Here is a 17,816-nt window from a genome sequence, read left to right on the forward strand (position 1 = left end):
AGTGAATGTTGCGAAGTTGCAGAAAGGCAAGGCCAGTTTGTGGGTGGTCATCTTTAAAGCTAAATGAGAATAACTGAAGACACCAACACACACTTTCGTTCAGCTTAAATGACTACCAATGGAATGCAGCATTGCTGTCTAGTGAGTATCCTGTATGGATGTCTTACTTGATGGCCGGCAACTTTCAGCACATGAGAAAGCAGTGCGCCTTGACACAGCTTTTTCTATGGGTTCCATCCACAGGTGGAAGAGTTTTGCACCTTCACTCATTGGCTCTGGCCATCAGTGCATGAGGTCAAACCCTTTACTACTAAGTTCTGCCCCCTGGTGGATGGAGTCTTAGAAGCGGGTGCCATGCGGCATGCCAAGGTTCCAGGTGGTACTACTCAAGGGTAATCCATTTCTCCAGAAACATTTCAGATCAAGTGGAGTAAGGGCAGCCAGCCCCTCCTTTGCAACCTCTTGTTTTAAAGCTTCACATTCAGTTATGTCCTCTGCATTCTCAATCCCCTCTCAATAATATGTCAGTATTATTATTTAAGTAAACTGACAAGTAAGAACTGTTGGGATCTAGAGATCTTTGAAATACTTCTAAGGGTCTTTTCCTAACAGGAAAAGAAAACATGGCAAAGAATTAAGATGCAGAATGCATATCAAATACTCTTTATTGCTATACATAAAAGGGGACACACAACCATTACCCGTTCCTTTTAAAATTAACCAAGCTGCAATTAGAATGCTAAATATTACACTCCTATGCGTTGAATGGTAGGGGAGAGATAAAAGAAACCTATAGATGTATCTAAACTGACATTTAAGAGGCTTTGTAACAATAGGACCTCACACTGGAATACTTTATTTTCTGCCAAAAAAAAAAAAAAAAGTTAAAACCCAGTCCCTGTTTCAGTTTTTTAAAACTTCATAACCCTTATTAAGAGCTAATTATAATTGTCATAAGAATAAAGCAGACTTATCTTTAAAGAACTAATCCCAGATGTAAAATTGAACTTTATTCTACAAAGAAGAATATTCTCAGCATCAAGTTGTTCCGTGCAGGGGCGGACTGCTAATTAGTTCATGTATTATTATTTTTTAAGTGCTTTGAAATTGCACAGGTTGGAGGGACTTTCTTCTGTATGTTTTGTGATTCCCCCCCCCCTTTAATGGACTATAGGACACAATCCACTGGAAGTATTTCTTACTTTCTGCACAAGCTGTATCATACCCTCCATCGCTCCTCTGCTGAATTTGGGACACATGTCTTTTGGTGCTTCACTGTCACAAGAGACAGAGGTCTGAAGCGAGAGCACAGCCCCAATGCAAGCTCATCCTCCTCCCCGAGTTTGGTGGCCGTGGCGCTGGAGGGGGGAAATGGGACACTCTGGGATCAAATCAGAAGCCAGTATGGCTTCTGCAATTCCGGGATGTCCTGGGAAAATCGGGACACTTGAAGGGTATGCTGTATAGAAACGAATGGGGAAAACACAAACACATAGCTGTACAGGAAAGATTGTGCCACCAGAATGGTGAAAGGGAGTAGCTAATTCAAGGGTCGCCAGCGCAGTGCCTGCGGGCACACATTAACCTGCAGCAGCCTCTGTTATCACCTGAAAGACCCCATCTGCCCACTGAAATTAGGGAGATAGATAGAAGCCTACAACAGAATAGTTCCCCCCACTGAGTCTAACTGCAACGTGGGGACAATTCTGGGGTGTGCATTGCCCCTGGGGTTAATTCCCCCCATACCGTAATTGTCCTGAGTGGACAATCTATCTGGAGTTTACAAGTGGGGAGGAAAGATTAACCCTTACATCAAGGGCCCTCCAGGGTGGTGGTGGTGTTCACAACCATTTCTCTAGTTTGATGGCCTTTGAGCTAGATGCTGTGTTATCTGTTGTCTGTAGTTTAACTGGGCTATTAACAGGGTCACCCACAGCTCCCTGGCCAGGCTTTATACACAGGCCTGCAGAAGGGCTTTAACTAGGCCAGAGTGGTGCCTTCCAGATGCGGCTGGACTGCAATACCTATCATCCCCAGCTATTGGCCATGCTGGCTGGGACTGATGGGAGTTGGAGTCCAGCAACATCTGGAGGCAACTGCACCGGCCACCCATGAACTAGGCCAAGGCTGGAGAGAAGGAGAGGGAACGGCTGGAAGCAGTGCACTGTGATTGAATGCAACATGGATAATACTGTGTCGACAGCTGACAATTTGATTCAGATCGCCAGCATAGCAGTTGTCTCAAGGTCAGGGAGTACATCCCCACACACAGAGTTCCGTTTGCTCCGTAAGGGCAAGCCCTGCTAGCTCATCCACAGCCTCAAGAGAGAAAGAAAATAGCAACATATGAAGAGCTCTGATGGACCAAAGAGCCATCTGGTCCAGCATTCTGTTTTCAAAACTGGCTAGCCAAATGCTTCCAGGAAGCTTAAAAGCAGAGCGCAAAAGCAAACAGATTTCTACCACCGCTTGTCCCAGCAAACATCTGATCTTCAGCGCTATACTGACTCTGAACATAGAGCCTTCGTCTACCTGTCAAGTCTCATAGCATTAAAAAAGAGAGGGGAGAATCTGAACAGGTGCTACCCATAGATGTCCATCACAAAAGGATACAGAACGGGAAATGCAAACCAAGATGCTCTTGGCAGGGCCAGCATCATAGGCATCTTTGGGTAGCTACTGGGGACCCAATGCCTGCCATGTAACCCAAGGGAGAACTAGGCCTGCCATCAACCCGCTGCCAACAGCTGCACAACCACCTCTCTAACTTGGCAGGATGACATTTCTGCTCATTTGTGTTTTGCTACAGTGCTACTTACACATTGCAAAACAGGGAGAGCTAATCACCCATAGGCATGTAGAAATTGCTGTAATTCAAATAAAGGAAACACATCCCTCTAAAGGCAGACTTGCATAAAACTTGCATATGTCTATTTACATGTAACAATAACTACCATAATTCAAACATAAATACATCTCACCGTAGCGAGAGACTGTGACCAGGCGGCCTGGTTGCCTGCTTAGTCTTCTTTCCAGCTATCTGCCCAAGACCCTTGTTCTCCCTTTTTATTATTTATCTATAAACTGGACTTGACTTGGACCAGATAGCCAGTGTGGTGTAGTGGTTAAGAGCAGTGGACTCGTAATCTGGTGAACCGGGTTTGATTCCCTGCTCCTCCACATGCAGCTGCTGGGTGACCTTGGGCTAGTCACACTTCTCTGAAGTCTCTCAGCCCCACTCACCTCACAGAGTGTTTGTTGTGGGGCAGGAAGGGAAAGGAGATTGTTAGCCACTTTGAGACTCCTTAAGAGGAGTGAAAGGCAGGATATCAAGTCCAAACTCTCTCTTCTTTCAAACTAGTGCTATGTTGAACCTGCCCCCCCCCCCCCCCGTTTCTCAAAAAGTTACCTTTCCCTGAACAAGAGACTTCTCTTTTTCTGCCTCATTCTCCAGGTGCTTTAGAACTTCAGAATTTTGGTTGCCATAGGTGGTGTGTTTATTCCCTCAATATTATTTTTATTCAATTTTTCCAATACAAAATTTATACAATTCATACATCTTTTTTATATCCATTCTCTTTTTGACTTCCCTCAACTTGACTGATACTCCTTCCCTTCTTAATTTCTTGCACATTTCTAAAATCTTACTTCCATTATTTTTATAGATTAAATCTTATTTTGCTCACATTCTAACGTTTCTTCTTACAGAGCTTCATTAAAGCTTACAAGCGTTATTTGATTATCACTTAATTTATGCATATACTCTGTAAACTTTTCCCAAACTTCTAAAAATCTCTGATCTCGTCGATTTCGGGTCCTTCCCATCAGTCTATCAAGTTCTGCATAGTCCGTCATCTTCATTCTCCATTCGTCTAGTGTAGGTAGCTCGGTGGTGTTTATTGGAAGGGGAGCAAGGAGACACATTTCTCTAAAACCTTGCTGCCTCCAGGCTGCCTACATTTCCCAACCTGAAAAGGGTCCATAGGAACTCACATAGAATCATGGAATCATAGAATTGTAGTGTTAGAAGTGACCCAGAGGATCATCTAGTCCAACCTCCTGCAAGGCATCTTAAAAATATATATTTAAAAATAAAAAAGCTTCACTTAAACAAATTAAAGCCAGCACCTGTCAGGCACAGAGTAGGCAGCAGCAGCAGCGGGTATTGGTATTGTTTGTTACCACGCTATGTATATTTGTGTTTTTATATTGTAAACCACCCTGTGATCCTTGGATGAATTTAATTACTTCTTTGTTTTGTTTCTGCTCTTGTTCTCTTTACGTATTTAGTACTTTTATATTGCATTTTTATGCTGTGAGCTGACATGAGATCTACGGGTGAAAGGTGGTATACAAATTCAATTAAATAACAATCCCCACCCACTCCACCCCACTTTCCTGTGCTAACAGAAGAACCCAACACTGGGCACCATGGGATCTTCAGGAAAAGCAAGGCTGCAGAGTTCAGGCAAAGAACTGATTTATGGAATGAAAAGACACTCACTCCTGACTACCTTGAAAGCATGGCGAGGACAACAAAACCCTGCACAGCACCCCATGGGAATTTTCACCAAATTTTACTTTCTCCTTTAATAATTTACTGGTGTAATTCCTTTTCTCATTACTTGATGGAGAATACTAATGAAACACATGGGGGATAACTATTATTATTTAGCACAGCTCTACTTTAAACCAAAGTCTGTCTTCTCTAAAGTAAGGTGTCTGACCACCCCTAGTGACAATAGTCAGCCTCCACAGGTAGAAGAGCTTCCGAACAGCAGCTGCTGAGAGTGCTGCTGTGCTTGGTTCCTGCCAGTGGTGTCACAAGGTGGGGACGGGGGGGCGGTGTGCCCCGGGTTCCATGTCTTGGGGGGTGACAAGAATGCAGCCCGGGCGCAGTAGCGCGAACAGCCATCGTGTGGCCGCAGCCTCATGTGGAGGATCTTCCGTTCGGGGCTGTAGCCGCGAGCAAAGGATCCCGTCACCATCCGTACAGCGTTCGAGCAGCGCCAGTGGCAAACCGCTACGTACGACGCATGTGTGGTGTCGCACGCATGTGCTGTACATAGCGACGCTGAACATGCGCTGTACATAGCGGTTTGCCACCGGCGCCGCTGGAGCGCCGTACGGACGGTGGTGGGATGCCTCCACCGCCGGCAAGAGCCACTTATGGTGAGCCAGGGGCCCCTTCCCAGCCTCCCTCCCTCCCTGGCTCGCCGTAAGCGGCTCCCGCTTTGCCAGTGCCCCAGATGACGAGCTGTGCCGCTATGCCAGTGCCCTGGCAAAGCGGCATAGCTCCCCCCTTCCCCCGACGGCTCAGAGTACTTGGGAGTCGTGGGGGCAGGGGCGCAGAGGCATAGGAAGGGGGGCGGATCACCCCAAGTGTCATCGCTGAGGGGGTGACATGCGGCGCCCGCCCACAACTCCCAAGCCTACTCCAAGCTGTCGATGGGGGGGGGCAATTTTTTTTTGCACCAGGGTCTCCCACAGACCAGCCACTGTGAGAACAAGATGCTGGACCAGATGGGCCACTGGCCTGATGCAGCAAGCTCTTCTTGTTATACAGTGGTACCTCGGGTTAAGTACTTAATTTGTTCCAGAGATCTGTTCTTAACCTGAAGCACCACTTTAGCCAATGGGGCCTCCTGCTGCCACTGCGCCACCGGAGCACAATTTCTGTTCTCATTCTGAATCAAAGTTCTTAACCTGAAGTACTATTTCTGGGTTAGCGGAGTCTGTAACCTGAAGCGTATGTAACCCGAGGTACCACTGTATTCTTAATGGTCCCCTAGCTGGCTACTGCCTGCCATTCCACACACACAGTGCCCCCAACTGGCAATGCATTGTGGGGGAGCAGAAGTGGCATGCGTCAGCTGACACCTGTTAGCTGTTACTGCTCCTGCTACTACACTGAAAGGGGAGCCCAGCAACCCAGCCCAAGGTTTTGTGCAAAGATAAGGAAGCTCATACCTGTGGAGAGGGCAAACACACAGCCCTCCAGACCTCTCTATCTTGGGACTTCCCCCAGCACCTCTCACCAGCCCTCCCTGTGCATTTTTGCCTGTCCAAAATGAGTCCTTGATCTCCGATAACGGCTCTTGCCTGCAGGATGAGGAGGGGCAAGCCAATGTTTGTAGAAACTCGTGAACTGTATACCATGCGTTGCTCTGTCCACTTTCCAGCCTGCTCATCACAGGCATGTGGCCCTGAAATGCCACCCAGATGCAAATGTGGCCTTTGGGAATGGTAAACCTCCCCCATCTCTGGTTTATGGCTTTATTAGAATCAGAGTTGGAAAAGACCACAAGGGTCACCCAACCCTCTGCAATGCAGGAATCTTTTGCCCAACTTAGGGCTCAAACCCACAACCCTGAGATTAACAGCCTCATGATTTATCAGCTGAGCTACCCCAGACACTTCCTGAGTAATAAAGCCCAAACCACACTGGTTGGTAGCCTTGCTTGAACTCTTAACCATAGTGCAGCAGGTGGATGAAGCTTCTCTACCTCAGGACCGTCCTGCTGCCACACCCACCCTGCAGCCCGCCTGAGTCATGAAACCTGTCATTTCCATAGTTTATACAAGATAGGGAGATAACATGCTTAACCACGCACATTAAGATAGGGAAGCGAACTTTGAGACAAAAAACATTTGAACAAGAGAAAAACATTAACAGGGTTACGCGAAATGTCCCGAGTAGAAATCAGACCTTGGAGGAAACGAATTAGCATAAACCGGTGTCGCATAGAGGCTGCAAACATGTGCCAAAAAACCATCCCTTCAAATCTCACTTCCGACAAAGCATTACACAATTTTCCTTCGACTGTTCCTCAACTGGCTTGGTTTCCAGACCCTTCCTTGATCATCTCAGTCGCCTTCTTCTGCACACCTTTCAGCTTGTCAATATCCTTCTTAAACTGTGATGCCCAGAACTTTTTTTAGATAAATAAAAAAAAGATAATTTAAATATGTGAGCTTAAGAGTGTCAGAACACAAAAATGACATCAAAACATCAAAATAATGCACCTACGAGCTTATTCATCAATCATGGGCTAAATGGAAAGAGACAGAGAGAGGCGCAGAGAGAGAGAGAGAGAGAGAGAGAGAGAGAGAGAGGACAGCCTAAATGAAGAAAGCTTGAGCAATGCTTCTATTTTTATACAGAATTTCTAGAAATCCTTGTTGACGTTTGCAGATCAAAAGGACCTAATTCATGATGCCGAATAGGAAATGTGGAAAAGAAACAATAGGCTCAGGTTAATATCCACTTAATTGCTAAAAGGTCTCCTAAATCTGTGAATAATCTAATAATTTCCTAACGATGTTTTCCGTTTGATTCTCCTCCAAGGGATACAGGAAATCATATACCTGGGAGTACATGAGGTGGCTTGGATAACATCGGATTAGACTTTTAAAGCCCTGGGGCAAAGGAAAGAAACTTGCATGGTACACGGGGGCGTCTGGTACAGTTAGTAGCATCTAACAGTCAGCTTGTTATGACAGCTGTGGAAAAAGTTGGCTCAGAGGTTAGCTGAATGTGCAATATAAGAGGAATTATGGCGTTGTTGTTTTTAAGTTATGGGGTTGTTTCCTGTGATGGAAATAGAGCAGCAAAGGCTGAAAACGGAAGAAATTGAGGTATTTCTGAAAGCCTGCTCATACTTGTTCAATAAGAGTTATCTCTTTGTGTTTGGGGGCTCAGAGTTGTGTTCTGCTATACATTTTGATGGATTTTGAACTGGTCGGCTTTGCCTCACGGAAACTCCCAAAGCAGGTTGTGTGTGTGTGTGTGTGTGTGTGTGTGTGTGTGTACACACGTCTACACATGTACATACACAGAAATATGGGGCTGCCAGCCCTGTTTGCCAATCCCACCTACCTGCCAAACCTGCTTCCCCCACACCTGGCTGACCCCTCCTCTCTTTACACCTGAACAACCCCTTTCCCTTTACCCCTCACAACACCCCCACGCTCTGCCTCTTTTAAAGGAGGGTGGGAGGCGTTTCAGAGAGCAGTTTGGCAAACCGCTTTCTGCAACGCCTCTCCCTCTCTGTTACACCTCCCCGCAATCGCATTATGAACACATTGTAGTAACAACACTTGGGGAGGTCCACAGCAGAGCAAAAAGGGGTATGGCTGGGTGGGGGCCTGGAGGGTCAGATTTGGGCCCATCTCAATGGGGGGACTTGTCGGCCTTGCTCCTGGCTCCTAACCAAGCACATGCTTAGGACTAGGGCTGGGTGATATCTGGTTTTCAACATCACGATATATCACCAGCTAAACATTGCAATACAGTGGTACCTCGGGTTACAGACACTTCAGGTCACAGACACTTCAGGTTACAGACTCCACTAACCCAGAAATATTACCTCAGGTAAAGAACTTTACCTCAGGATGAGAACAGAAACTGTGCACCAGCGATGCAGCGGCAGCAGGAGGCCCCATTAACTAAAGTGGTACCTCAGGTTAAGAACAGTTTCAGGTTAAGAACAGACCTCCGGAACAAATTAAGTTCTTAACCCGAGGTACCACTGTATACTGATATATCACCATGTCTGAAATAAGGATCAAGCTATGTATAGGCATTGGTTGGCTTCATGGTTTTTCACACGTTGTGAGTTTTTCATAGGACACACACACATAACAATTTGCAATATATTGACAGGTCAAAAACCTTGAAACCAATATCACGATATGACTTGAGACAGGTTCGGGACAATTTATCAAAATAAAGCCCAGCCCGACTTAGGACGGTGGTGAAATAAATTAAGGTTGAATTGATCTAGCACAAGAGATGTACAAATACGGTTGTCTTAAAAACCTTGTTTGTTTATTTTCCTGCTTACTCTTGGAGATGTCCACTCTCAGGCCTGGAGTGAAGAAAGCAAAGGTTGCAAAATATCAACATGCAACCCTTCTGCTTGTCAAATGAATACTAAAACAGAGCAGCGCAGCAAGCAGCCTTCTCTATCAAGAAGCATAGCTTCTCAACCCCAAGCTACCCTGGAAAATGCAAGTTTCTGGAGTCAAAAGTTGTAATGCGATCTCCCTAAGTTTCTCGAAACAGCAGTGAGTATGGAGCTGTCACTATCTGTCAGCTCTTGCACCGGCAGCTTGGCCAGCCCTGTGGAATTAGGGAAACCAAATACAATCAGACTGTCAAATCAAACAGCAGTTACAAAGGCATTTCTTGGGCACCCTCAAGCAGCATTCCAGCAGAGAAGACCCTGTGCAGTTCCGCTGCAGATAATGAACTCTGAACATTGCTGGGAAGCTTTCCTACAAATGGCAAAACACCTCTTTTAATGCAATTTGCCGGGTTTTTTCCTCTTTTAATTTGCCAGTAGAATGGATGAATAACTTCTACTTAGGTTTCTCCTCTGAGCTGGAAAACAGTAGGATAACTACCATTTGTAAGATGCTGCCAGATAGTTTTATTTTTTTAATACTTATCCATATACTCACTGGAGCAAACCTGATACCAGTCACTGTAAATAACAAGCCACACATTGTTCAGGACAGGTAATTTCTGTTGATTTCAGAACAGCTTCCTTCTTATGTCGTGAATTTAGAACAACAGTGTTAAAGAACAAGGCTTTTTAAAAAAGGGTCAGTTTGGAAGTATTTTGAATCGATATGCTGGTTTAAGTAACATGATTTTTTTAAAATTAAATAAACCCTGTTGTATATCTCCAAGGAGATGGGGAAAATACTTGGCCTGATTAACACATTCTGTTTTTGGGACATGGCTGTCTTCCCAGACATCACTCCTGGATTTAAAAACTACTTAATATGTAACAAGAGTTTAAGGGCTGTGCCCATGTTAGATTTATGCAACAAGGCCACACAGAGCTATAATTGGGGAAACCATGATCCTCTGTCAGACCATTCCTGGAACCCGAATATTCCTTGGAGAACAAAATTGTGAGGGAGCTGGTTAATATATTCCGCAAAAGTCAGGAAAGCAGGTTACTTCATTTTCCTATTTTTGTATAACACAAGGCTGCAAGGGAGAAGGTCTCAGTGGGTACCTGTGTGCCCACAGGTTGCCACGTTGGCAACCGCAGCATAAGGCGTAAACATCATATAAACCAAATGTAACATTAGTCGCATGGATATTGCCACCAGAGCTAGAGGGATGCGAACAAAGGAATCAACCTTTGTGATGGGAATTAGCTGGCTTTTTAAGATGTGCCACTTTGATAAGACAAACCCCGTATTCCAAAGGTGTAAAAACTACATTTCAATTAGTCTGCTTGTCTTGAGGAAAGCATGCTCAGTTTCCTCAGTGGATCAGAGCCTGCCATCGAACAGCAGAAGCCTCAGAGCCCACATCTTGCCTTGTTTCCTGTCCTGTTGGATAAGTGATGCTAAATCAGTCTGAGTGCCCAGTGAATGCTGTAGGAGGAATTAACGTTTGTTTAAGCAAAGTAAGCTTTTTGTTAAGTGTATGCACTTCCAGGGGGGTGGGGGGTGGGAATCTGTCATTTGAAGCAAAGTTTCCTCAACCACCATCCTCATTGGTAAGGTCCGCAATGTTAATTCTTCTATTCCTGTTTATATAGATATAAACACACAAATATATACAATTGCTCCTCCATCTATTAACTGTGTGCAGCTGAAATTCTGCCAATTTTCATTGGGTGATATTGCTGAGAAGCTGGGTAGCTTTTCCAGGCTATCAGATACGAACGACCCTTTTTGAATTCCTCCAGACACATGGTGGACTGACAATTGCCAGCTGTCTGAAGTTATGGAGTGACATAATTTGAATTGTATTCTATTGTGATGGGGGGGATCCTTTCTCCCTTTCCATTGGCACAGAAGCAATATGCTCTTTAGGCTAAGCACTGGGACTAAAAGGTATTTTATTTCAACCATGTGGACCTTGCATTCAGAATAGCTGTCAGTAGCTGTGATTTATTATCAACTAACAGGCCATTCAGATGTGCTGATGCCAGAAGCGGACAAGCTGGCTATTTTGCAATGAATTTATAGACTGTCCCTAATCCTCAGACCCACATTCCTCTTCTTTTATAGCCCCATGCCGAACCTTCTTGTGACCAATGGACCCTGGGGGTTATTTGGGCCTAAGTGCCTCTGTCTACCAGTCAGACACATAAATTAATAACTTACCCCTTCCCGGGAGCTTGAGAAAAATCAAAGCTTAAACTTAAGGCAGGGTCAACAACTGCAGTTGCTTTGCTGTGGCTGAAGGATGAAGAAATTAAGGCTGGAGGAAGGATTGGGTTGAAGTAAAAAGGTGGAAAATGAATAAGAACACAATCCTACACCCACCCACCCCTTACCACAGTAGATAGATGGAGATGTGGGCGTAGAATGGCATACAGTTGCCCCTCCACAGGTGGAGAGCATTGCCTGGTGGGGGGAGGGGACGACAAGAGCATTGTTTCATCTCATTTCACTTTGAATTTGTATGCCGCTTTTGTGTATTGCTATACACAAGGTGCGGACACAGGTGGCGCTGTGGTCTAAACCACAGAGCCTAGGGCTTGCCGATCAGAAGGTCAGCGGTTCGAATCCCCGTGATGGGGTGAGCTCCCATTGCTCTGTCCCAGCTCCTGCCCACCTAGCAGTTCGAAAGCACGTCAAAGTGCAAGTAGATAAATAGGTACTGCTCCGGCGGGAAAGTAAACGGCGTTTCCGTGCGCTGCTCTGGTTCGCCAGAAGCGGCTTAGTCATGCTGGCCACATGTACGCCGGCTCCCTCAGCCAATAAAGCAAGATGAGCGCCGCAACCCCAGAGTTGGCCACGACTGGACCTAATGGTCAGGGGTCCCTTTACCTATATACACAAGGTGCTTACAAGGCAAAGAAACAGCAAAATACATTGCAAGGATCACACATCTCTCAGGGTCATGACTTTGAGCCTAACGTTGGGCAAAAGATTCCTGCACTGCAAGGAGCTGGAACAGATGCCCTGCTATGGTAAGGTTGCAGATGTCCCCGTTTCCCGGGGACAGTCCCCAGATTTACAAATCAGTCCCCATACAAAATTCATTGAAGTTGAAAAGTGTCCCAGGATTCATTGAAAAAAATCTGGTAACCTTATGCTATGGTGCCTTCCAACCCCAAATTCTATTATCTTAATAACTATCCAACACAATGCAAATAAGCCATAATAAAAAAATACGACTCTAAAAGAAACAACTTAGATAAAGTAACATTCAGTGCTCTATTTCGAATATAATATTACACATTACATCAGCAAATAATATGCGGAAATTCACTCTCAACAGCTACAAGAAATCATTACTTGTCTATAATCAATAAAAACAGCAAGTCGCAATACTTTTTAATTAAAAAAAAAACATGCAAAAAGTCCAAATTGAGCAACCAAGTCACATACTTACAACATTAATTTTATAATTTTTGCGTGAGTGGCAGCATCACACATCTGGCTTCCCAAATCTGAGTGTTGCTGTCATTTAACAAAAGGAGGTGAGACACAGGAGGCGCAGGCGGCGTGGGGGAGGCGTCAAGCAGACATTCCTGTCACTGGGCCCACACCATACTGAGTTTCCCACCACTCTAGGGCTGCCATACATCTGGATTTTTGCCAAATCAGCAAAATGTCCTGGAAAAACTGGACTTAGGGAAACTAGGGCAATCTTTTAAAGAAAAATGCTTTTAAAATCCAAAAAAAGCCCAAACACTTGTGGGGTTTTTTTTTGGGGGGGGGGAGATGTTTCAAAAAATGGTCAACAACTTTGTCCAGATTTTCACTTTTGGGAATATGGCAACCCTACACAACTCATCCCTCTCAGTAAGCAGCAACAATGCTCACTCTTGGGCAGCCCACTGTGCAACAACGTCCCACTTCTGGCCCACTTCCAAAATGCCTCATTTGGCCCAATGTTTGCTTTCTGCCACGGAGGAGCCCCCTCCCCCAGCCTTCCTCTCCATCAAAAAAGCAACTTACTCACTTCTTTTAAGGATCCTTTTGTCCTTGTTATCAAGGATACCAATTTACTTTTAAAATTTCAGCAGTTTGCAATGCTAAATCCCATTGGACTCAACCCATCAGGTTCTCAGTGATCATTGTCACCACATTTTCTATGCATGCTTTCAACCCATTCTGATTTTTTTCCAGAGGGTATTCTGCCACAGTCTACCTCAGCTAGTCACAACTGAAGTTAAAAGCGTGGTTTTCTTCATTGTTTCAAAAAGCACTGTCATTTTTTTTAAAGTGCTGATTATAGCTCATTTTAATTCATGATCATGTTCGCAACCTGAGCGTCCACTGTATACAAAAGACGTAAGGGGACACAGGCAAACTGAGTGTTTTTTGGGTAACTTTGGTGCCGTTGACTTCACCCCCAGAGGCACACTCCACTGTCTCTTGAGACAGATGGACGCCACCAACAAGAAACTGTCAGAGGCGCCACAAAATACAGTTCACGGGGGGGGGGGGGAATCAGATGGTGCTCAGGACTACCCTTCCTTGCCCATGCCCCCACAACAGGTCAAACACCTATGCCCAACCCAAAACAAAACACAGGCAAAAAAGCAAGCTACCCCTATCTGAAGTCATAACAATGTAATTAATCAAAAAAATAAAAGGAGAGACGGGGGGGGGGGCTTGGCAGGCACAAGGGGGGCATTGAAGGTGCCACGATGCCCACAGGCACCACAGTGGGGACCCCAGTTCTGTCTGAATGGGCTGCTGCCATTTGCTGTTTTAATTTGCTGGGTTAGTTCGGAAATGTTTATTATTATTTTGTCAACTATGTTTTATATTTATTGATTACTAAATAATAATAATACATTTTGTGCTTTTTTGTTTCTACCCCGGGAACATAGATTTACGTTGAACGTATGGGGTACAAATGAAATAAGTAGATAAATATGCTCCCACTTAGAATACTAGCAGCCACATTCTCATTTTTTGAAACAAGAAAATGTTTATTTTAGAAAATAAAGGTACTGAATCACAATGCATCCTATAAAGTATAAATTGTTCCTCCTTCCGGCTGCCAGACTACGAAGCCATGCCATTTGCTTGCATGTTTATGTCCCAGTGGCCTCAGTTCAGGACTCTTGAGCTGTGCGCTGCAACGGCTGCTGATGCTGTATTCAAGCCATAAATCTCCGAGGGTGGTTTCGCTTTGAGGCAGGAACACCTGACCAAGGCTCGCATAGGCCATCTGGCAGAGACAGATAGCAGGCCAGATAGAGCCATCTCCTCGTGTTCCAAAGACATGCCAGATTTGTCCTTTTGTTGCGAAGATGTAAACAAATGGTGAGGAACCTGGATTCTGGTACACGAAACGCAAGAAATAACTCTGGGGGCTAGTGGCAGCTCCCCACCACACAATATTTCCCATTACCACATCTGCTCCCCCAGCTTTCAGACACAATTTACATTCTACACAGAAGGGGTGGATAATGTTTTTTCCCCAGCCCGAGAGGGCTGCATGGAGGGGCCAGAAGCCAAGGTGAGCAAAACAAGGGAGAGAGACTCTTAACTTTGCTAAGGAGGCTATGTTCCAACCGTGCAAAAAAGCCAGAGGCACAAAAACCTTTCCATCTTCTTTCCAAGCAAGCATGAGGCATTGCCACAGTTCAAGGGCACATTTCAGCCAGGCAAAAAGCCTTTGAGGAGAGCATGGAACAGGATTGGTGGGAAGTGTTGTCTGTGGGGATTATGACCTTGGGCAGGGGTCAGCAAACTTTTTCAGCAGGGGGCCGGTCCACTGTCCCTCAGACCTTGTGGGGGGCCAGACTATATTTTGAAGGGAAAAAATGAACGAATTCCTATGCCCCACAAATAACCCAGAGATGCATTTTAAATAAAAGGACACATTCTACTCATCTAAAAACACACTGATTCCCGGACCATCCGTGGGCCAGATTTAGAAGGCGATTGGGCCAGATCTGGCCCCCAGGCCTTAGTTTGCCTACCCATGACCTTGGGAGTCTCAGGGGCCAGTCATGGGGTGGAGCTACTATGAAACTAATGGAGCTTAAGCTCCAGGACCCCTAATCCCAGAAGAGACTTTAGTCTACATTGCTTAAAAATTGGGCCTAGTAGACCTAATTTGAGTTGCATTGATTTGAGTCAAATTTATTCCTTTTGTTGTTGTGTGTATTTCAAGAATCCCAAAGTTTGAAAGTCAGTAGCACAGATGTTGTAAGGGTGTGGTGATCTGTCATGGAACAGCCCCGTGGAAGAAGAGAACAGTGGTTACTTAGACCTCCTTGCTGGTAGGGATATCCTATTCCATACCCTCCAACATTTCTCTGATCAAAATAGGGACATCCCAAGGAAGACTGGGACATTCTGGGATCAAATCAGAAACCTAGATAGCTTTTGTAAATCTGGGACTGTCCCTAGAAAATAGGGACACTTGGAGGTAGGTCTATAGTACTTGGTCCTTTAAATAATGGTCCTTATCATCCCTTCACTCCCCAAAACAATTCCCCCCCTCAAATTGTGGCCATAATGTGCACTCCCTAAAGGGGTACCCAATGTGGTGCCCTCCAGATGTTAAAGACCTCAACTCCCATCAGCCCTATCCAGCAAGGTCAATGGACAGGGATGATGGGAGTTGTAGTCCAAAACATCTGTAGGCACCACACCAGCTGCCCCTGCCCTGAAGCTTCCAAGTTTGATTGGAAAAGGAACGTGTACGAGCAGAGAAACCATTTTTCCTCTCCCTGTATATTTGGCTCTCTTAATCGACGGAGCAGATTTACGCCTTTAATGCCCTTTCTGGAGTTAAACCAAAGCTTTAATGAAATAGTGTTTCCAAAAGTGTATTTTGTCAAGGGAACGTTTCCAAATCTAATTCTCAAGATACTTCATTTGCATTGAATTATTCTGCCATCAGAAAGAAACACAGCCCAAAATGTACACCTGGCAACCACACAGCTGCCTCAGCAAACCGCAGCTGGGAGGGAAGCTCAGATAGAAGAAGAAAGTCAGCCACAAACGCCACAGGCTGTGAGGATGACGTGAACCTAAACAGAGTCAAGAAAGTACGCTCAGCTCCAACTGCTACCTAGACTCTGCCACCAACTGGGGTACAAAGGGTGACTGGGAGGCTGTGCCCACTGCCTCTCAGCAAAAACATAATGCCTAGGAAAAGGCCATAGCTCTGGAAATTTGTGGGGTCTCTTGTTAACGGTACCATGTGGCACCTTTCAGAGTCAGGCTGCAATCCTGCACATAGTTAACAGGGAGCAAGCCCCATGGAAATCAGGGGCTTACTTCTGAGTAATGCACAGTGCCATGGAGTCATTAAAAACTGACAGCAGGGACTCCTTCTGAACCACAGACACTTTTCAGTGTTAGTGGCGTGCGAACTGCATGCTAAACCACAATACCTAAGTTTAGGCAATATCTTTACAAGGGAGGAAGATGCAGAGAAAACTGGAACAACTTGGGCATACTTCTGTGACCTCCTAACAGTTCCACCACATCTGCCACTGAATCCAGGCACTGACCCACCTCAGGCTTGTTTAGCTTGAGCAAGGTGATGGTCTAGCGGCTGAAACAACTCTACGTTATTCAGCCATGAATATTCAACAGGAGAGCTCTGAATACTGAAATTCGCTTCCCTCCCCTGATACAGACCCCAAAGCTTTGCATAGGTACGAAAACAAGCAGTTATTCATCAACAGAGGGTGGCAGCTTAAATTAGTTGCTTGTGGCTATCTGGACAGCTGAGAGAATTCAGCTGCACATATATAACTGACTTTGCACACCAACAATTAATTCACTTTAGAACAGGCTCCCTATTACTCACATGTAGGCCAAGCCAGCCATTTTTCAGCGCCTTCTTCATGAGAACAATAGAGAACTCACTCAGTAGGGACGTTTTAGCTCGTGATAAACTTCCAAAGCATGTTTTTCCATGCAAACATTAATATGTCTAGGACGGCGGCAGTATTTTCAAAGTTATGGTGCAGGTGCAAACACAGTCTTTGTAAATTGCCAGAATAAATCAAAATTACTGTTCTAAGAAATATCTGCCCTGCTCTCAAGTGTGCCTGACATCACGTATGATGCACATTCTGGCATTTCAGAAACTAGAATTCCGGTTTGTTTAATTTCCCACTAAAGGGAGTAGCATCTGTAAAATACTGCTTTCCCAGAAATAAGTGGGATAGGGTGGGAATTATTTCAAAGGAGAGAAAGAAAGGGGTGGTTTGTAAAAAGGAAAAGAAAATATATTATTACTTATAATTTTAGGTGAAATCGGATACTTCCTTAAAGAGGGCACGTATTGCGGTGAGACATGGACAACCGACACCCTGTGTTGTGAGTGGGTACATTGGTCTGCCACAACACCCGATTGGTAGGTCCCTCGAAGCTGGGTGCAATCTGGCCAATGGGACGCAGTCTAAACAGTTCTAGGGACCTATTTATGCCCATGCACATGATCAAGAGCTTCCTCTTTCGGCGCGTGCATTCAGAACACCTGCCCACCTCTCCCTACTTTTAGGGCTTGTTACGCTTGACCTTGCTATGCTGTCGTGTGTCGTCTGTCGTTGGGACAGGGGCACGGCAGGAATTTTCCCCACTTGGCTGATTGGCTGTTGCCATTTGGGTTTCACCTGCTGTGTAGCAAATCGTCACAACTTGTAAGGTTGCAGATAGGCTCTGGTTCAGGGGGTAGGGATGGGAGAACGCTCTCGCTATCCCTATGTGAATGGTATTCCGTTAAAGGAATCCAGGGACTCGATGGTTTGGTCAACCCCTGTGAGGGGGTTGTGCCCATGCCCGAGTCCAGGGGGACATTTGGGTGGTGGAGTTAGCCTGTTCCCGGCTCTCCGCTTATCCAGATATCC

General features: G+C 45.3%; 1 protein-coding gene and 1 long non-coding RNA gene across 5 annotated transcripts in view; one reads left to right on the plus strand and one right to left on the minus strand.

Annotated features, from left to right (window-relative positions):
• LOC308481510 overlaps positions 1-17,816 on the plus strand; it is a 351,692-nt gene that overhangs the window by 263,392 nt on the left and 70,484 nt on the right. The gene's annotated exons all lie outside the window — the stretch shown is intronic.
• The window catches only part of CPQ (carboxypeptidase Q), a 175,064-nt gene that overhangs the window by 149,611 nt on the left and 7,637 nt on the right, over positions 1-17,816 (minus strand). Inside the window, exon 1 of one of the 4 annotated variants that reach the window (XM_081013873.1) lies at positions 9,003-9,124. The exons of 1 other annotated variant lie outside the window; for it this stretch is intronic. The gene's annotated coding sequence lies outside the window, so the exon portion shown is untranslated. Of the gene's footprint in view, positions 1-1,202; positions 1,343-5,970; positions 6,020-9,002; positions 9,125-17,816 lie in introns of those variants that run through there. 2 more of the 4 variants (XM_081013874.1, XM_081013872.1) reach the window with 2 other exon arrangements.

The sequence above is a fragment of the Podarcis pityusensis genome (genome assembly GCF_964106645.2).
Source record: "Podarcis pityusensis genome assembly, chromosome: 7".
In the NCBI taxonomy this organism is placed as follows: domain Eukaryota; kingdom Metazoa; phylum Chordata; class Lepidosauria; order Squamata; family Lacertidae; genus Podarcis; species Podarcis pityusensis.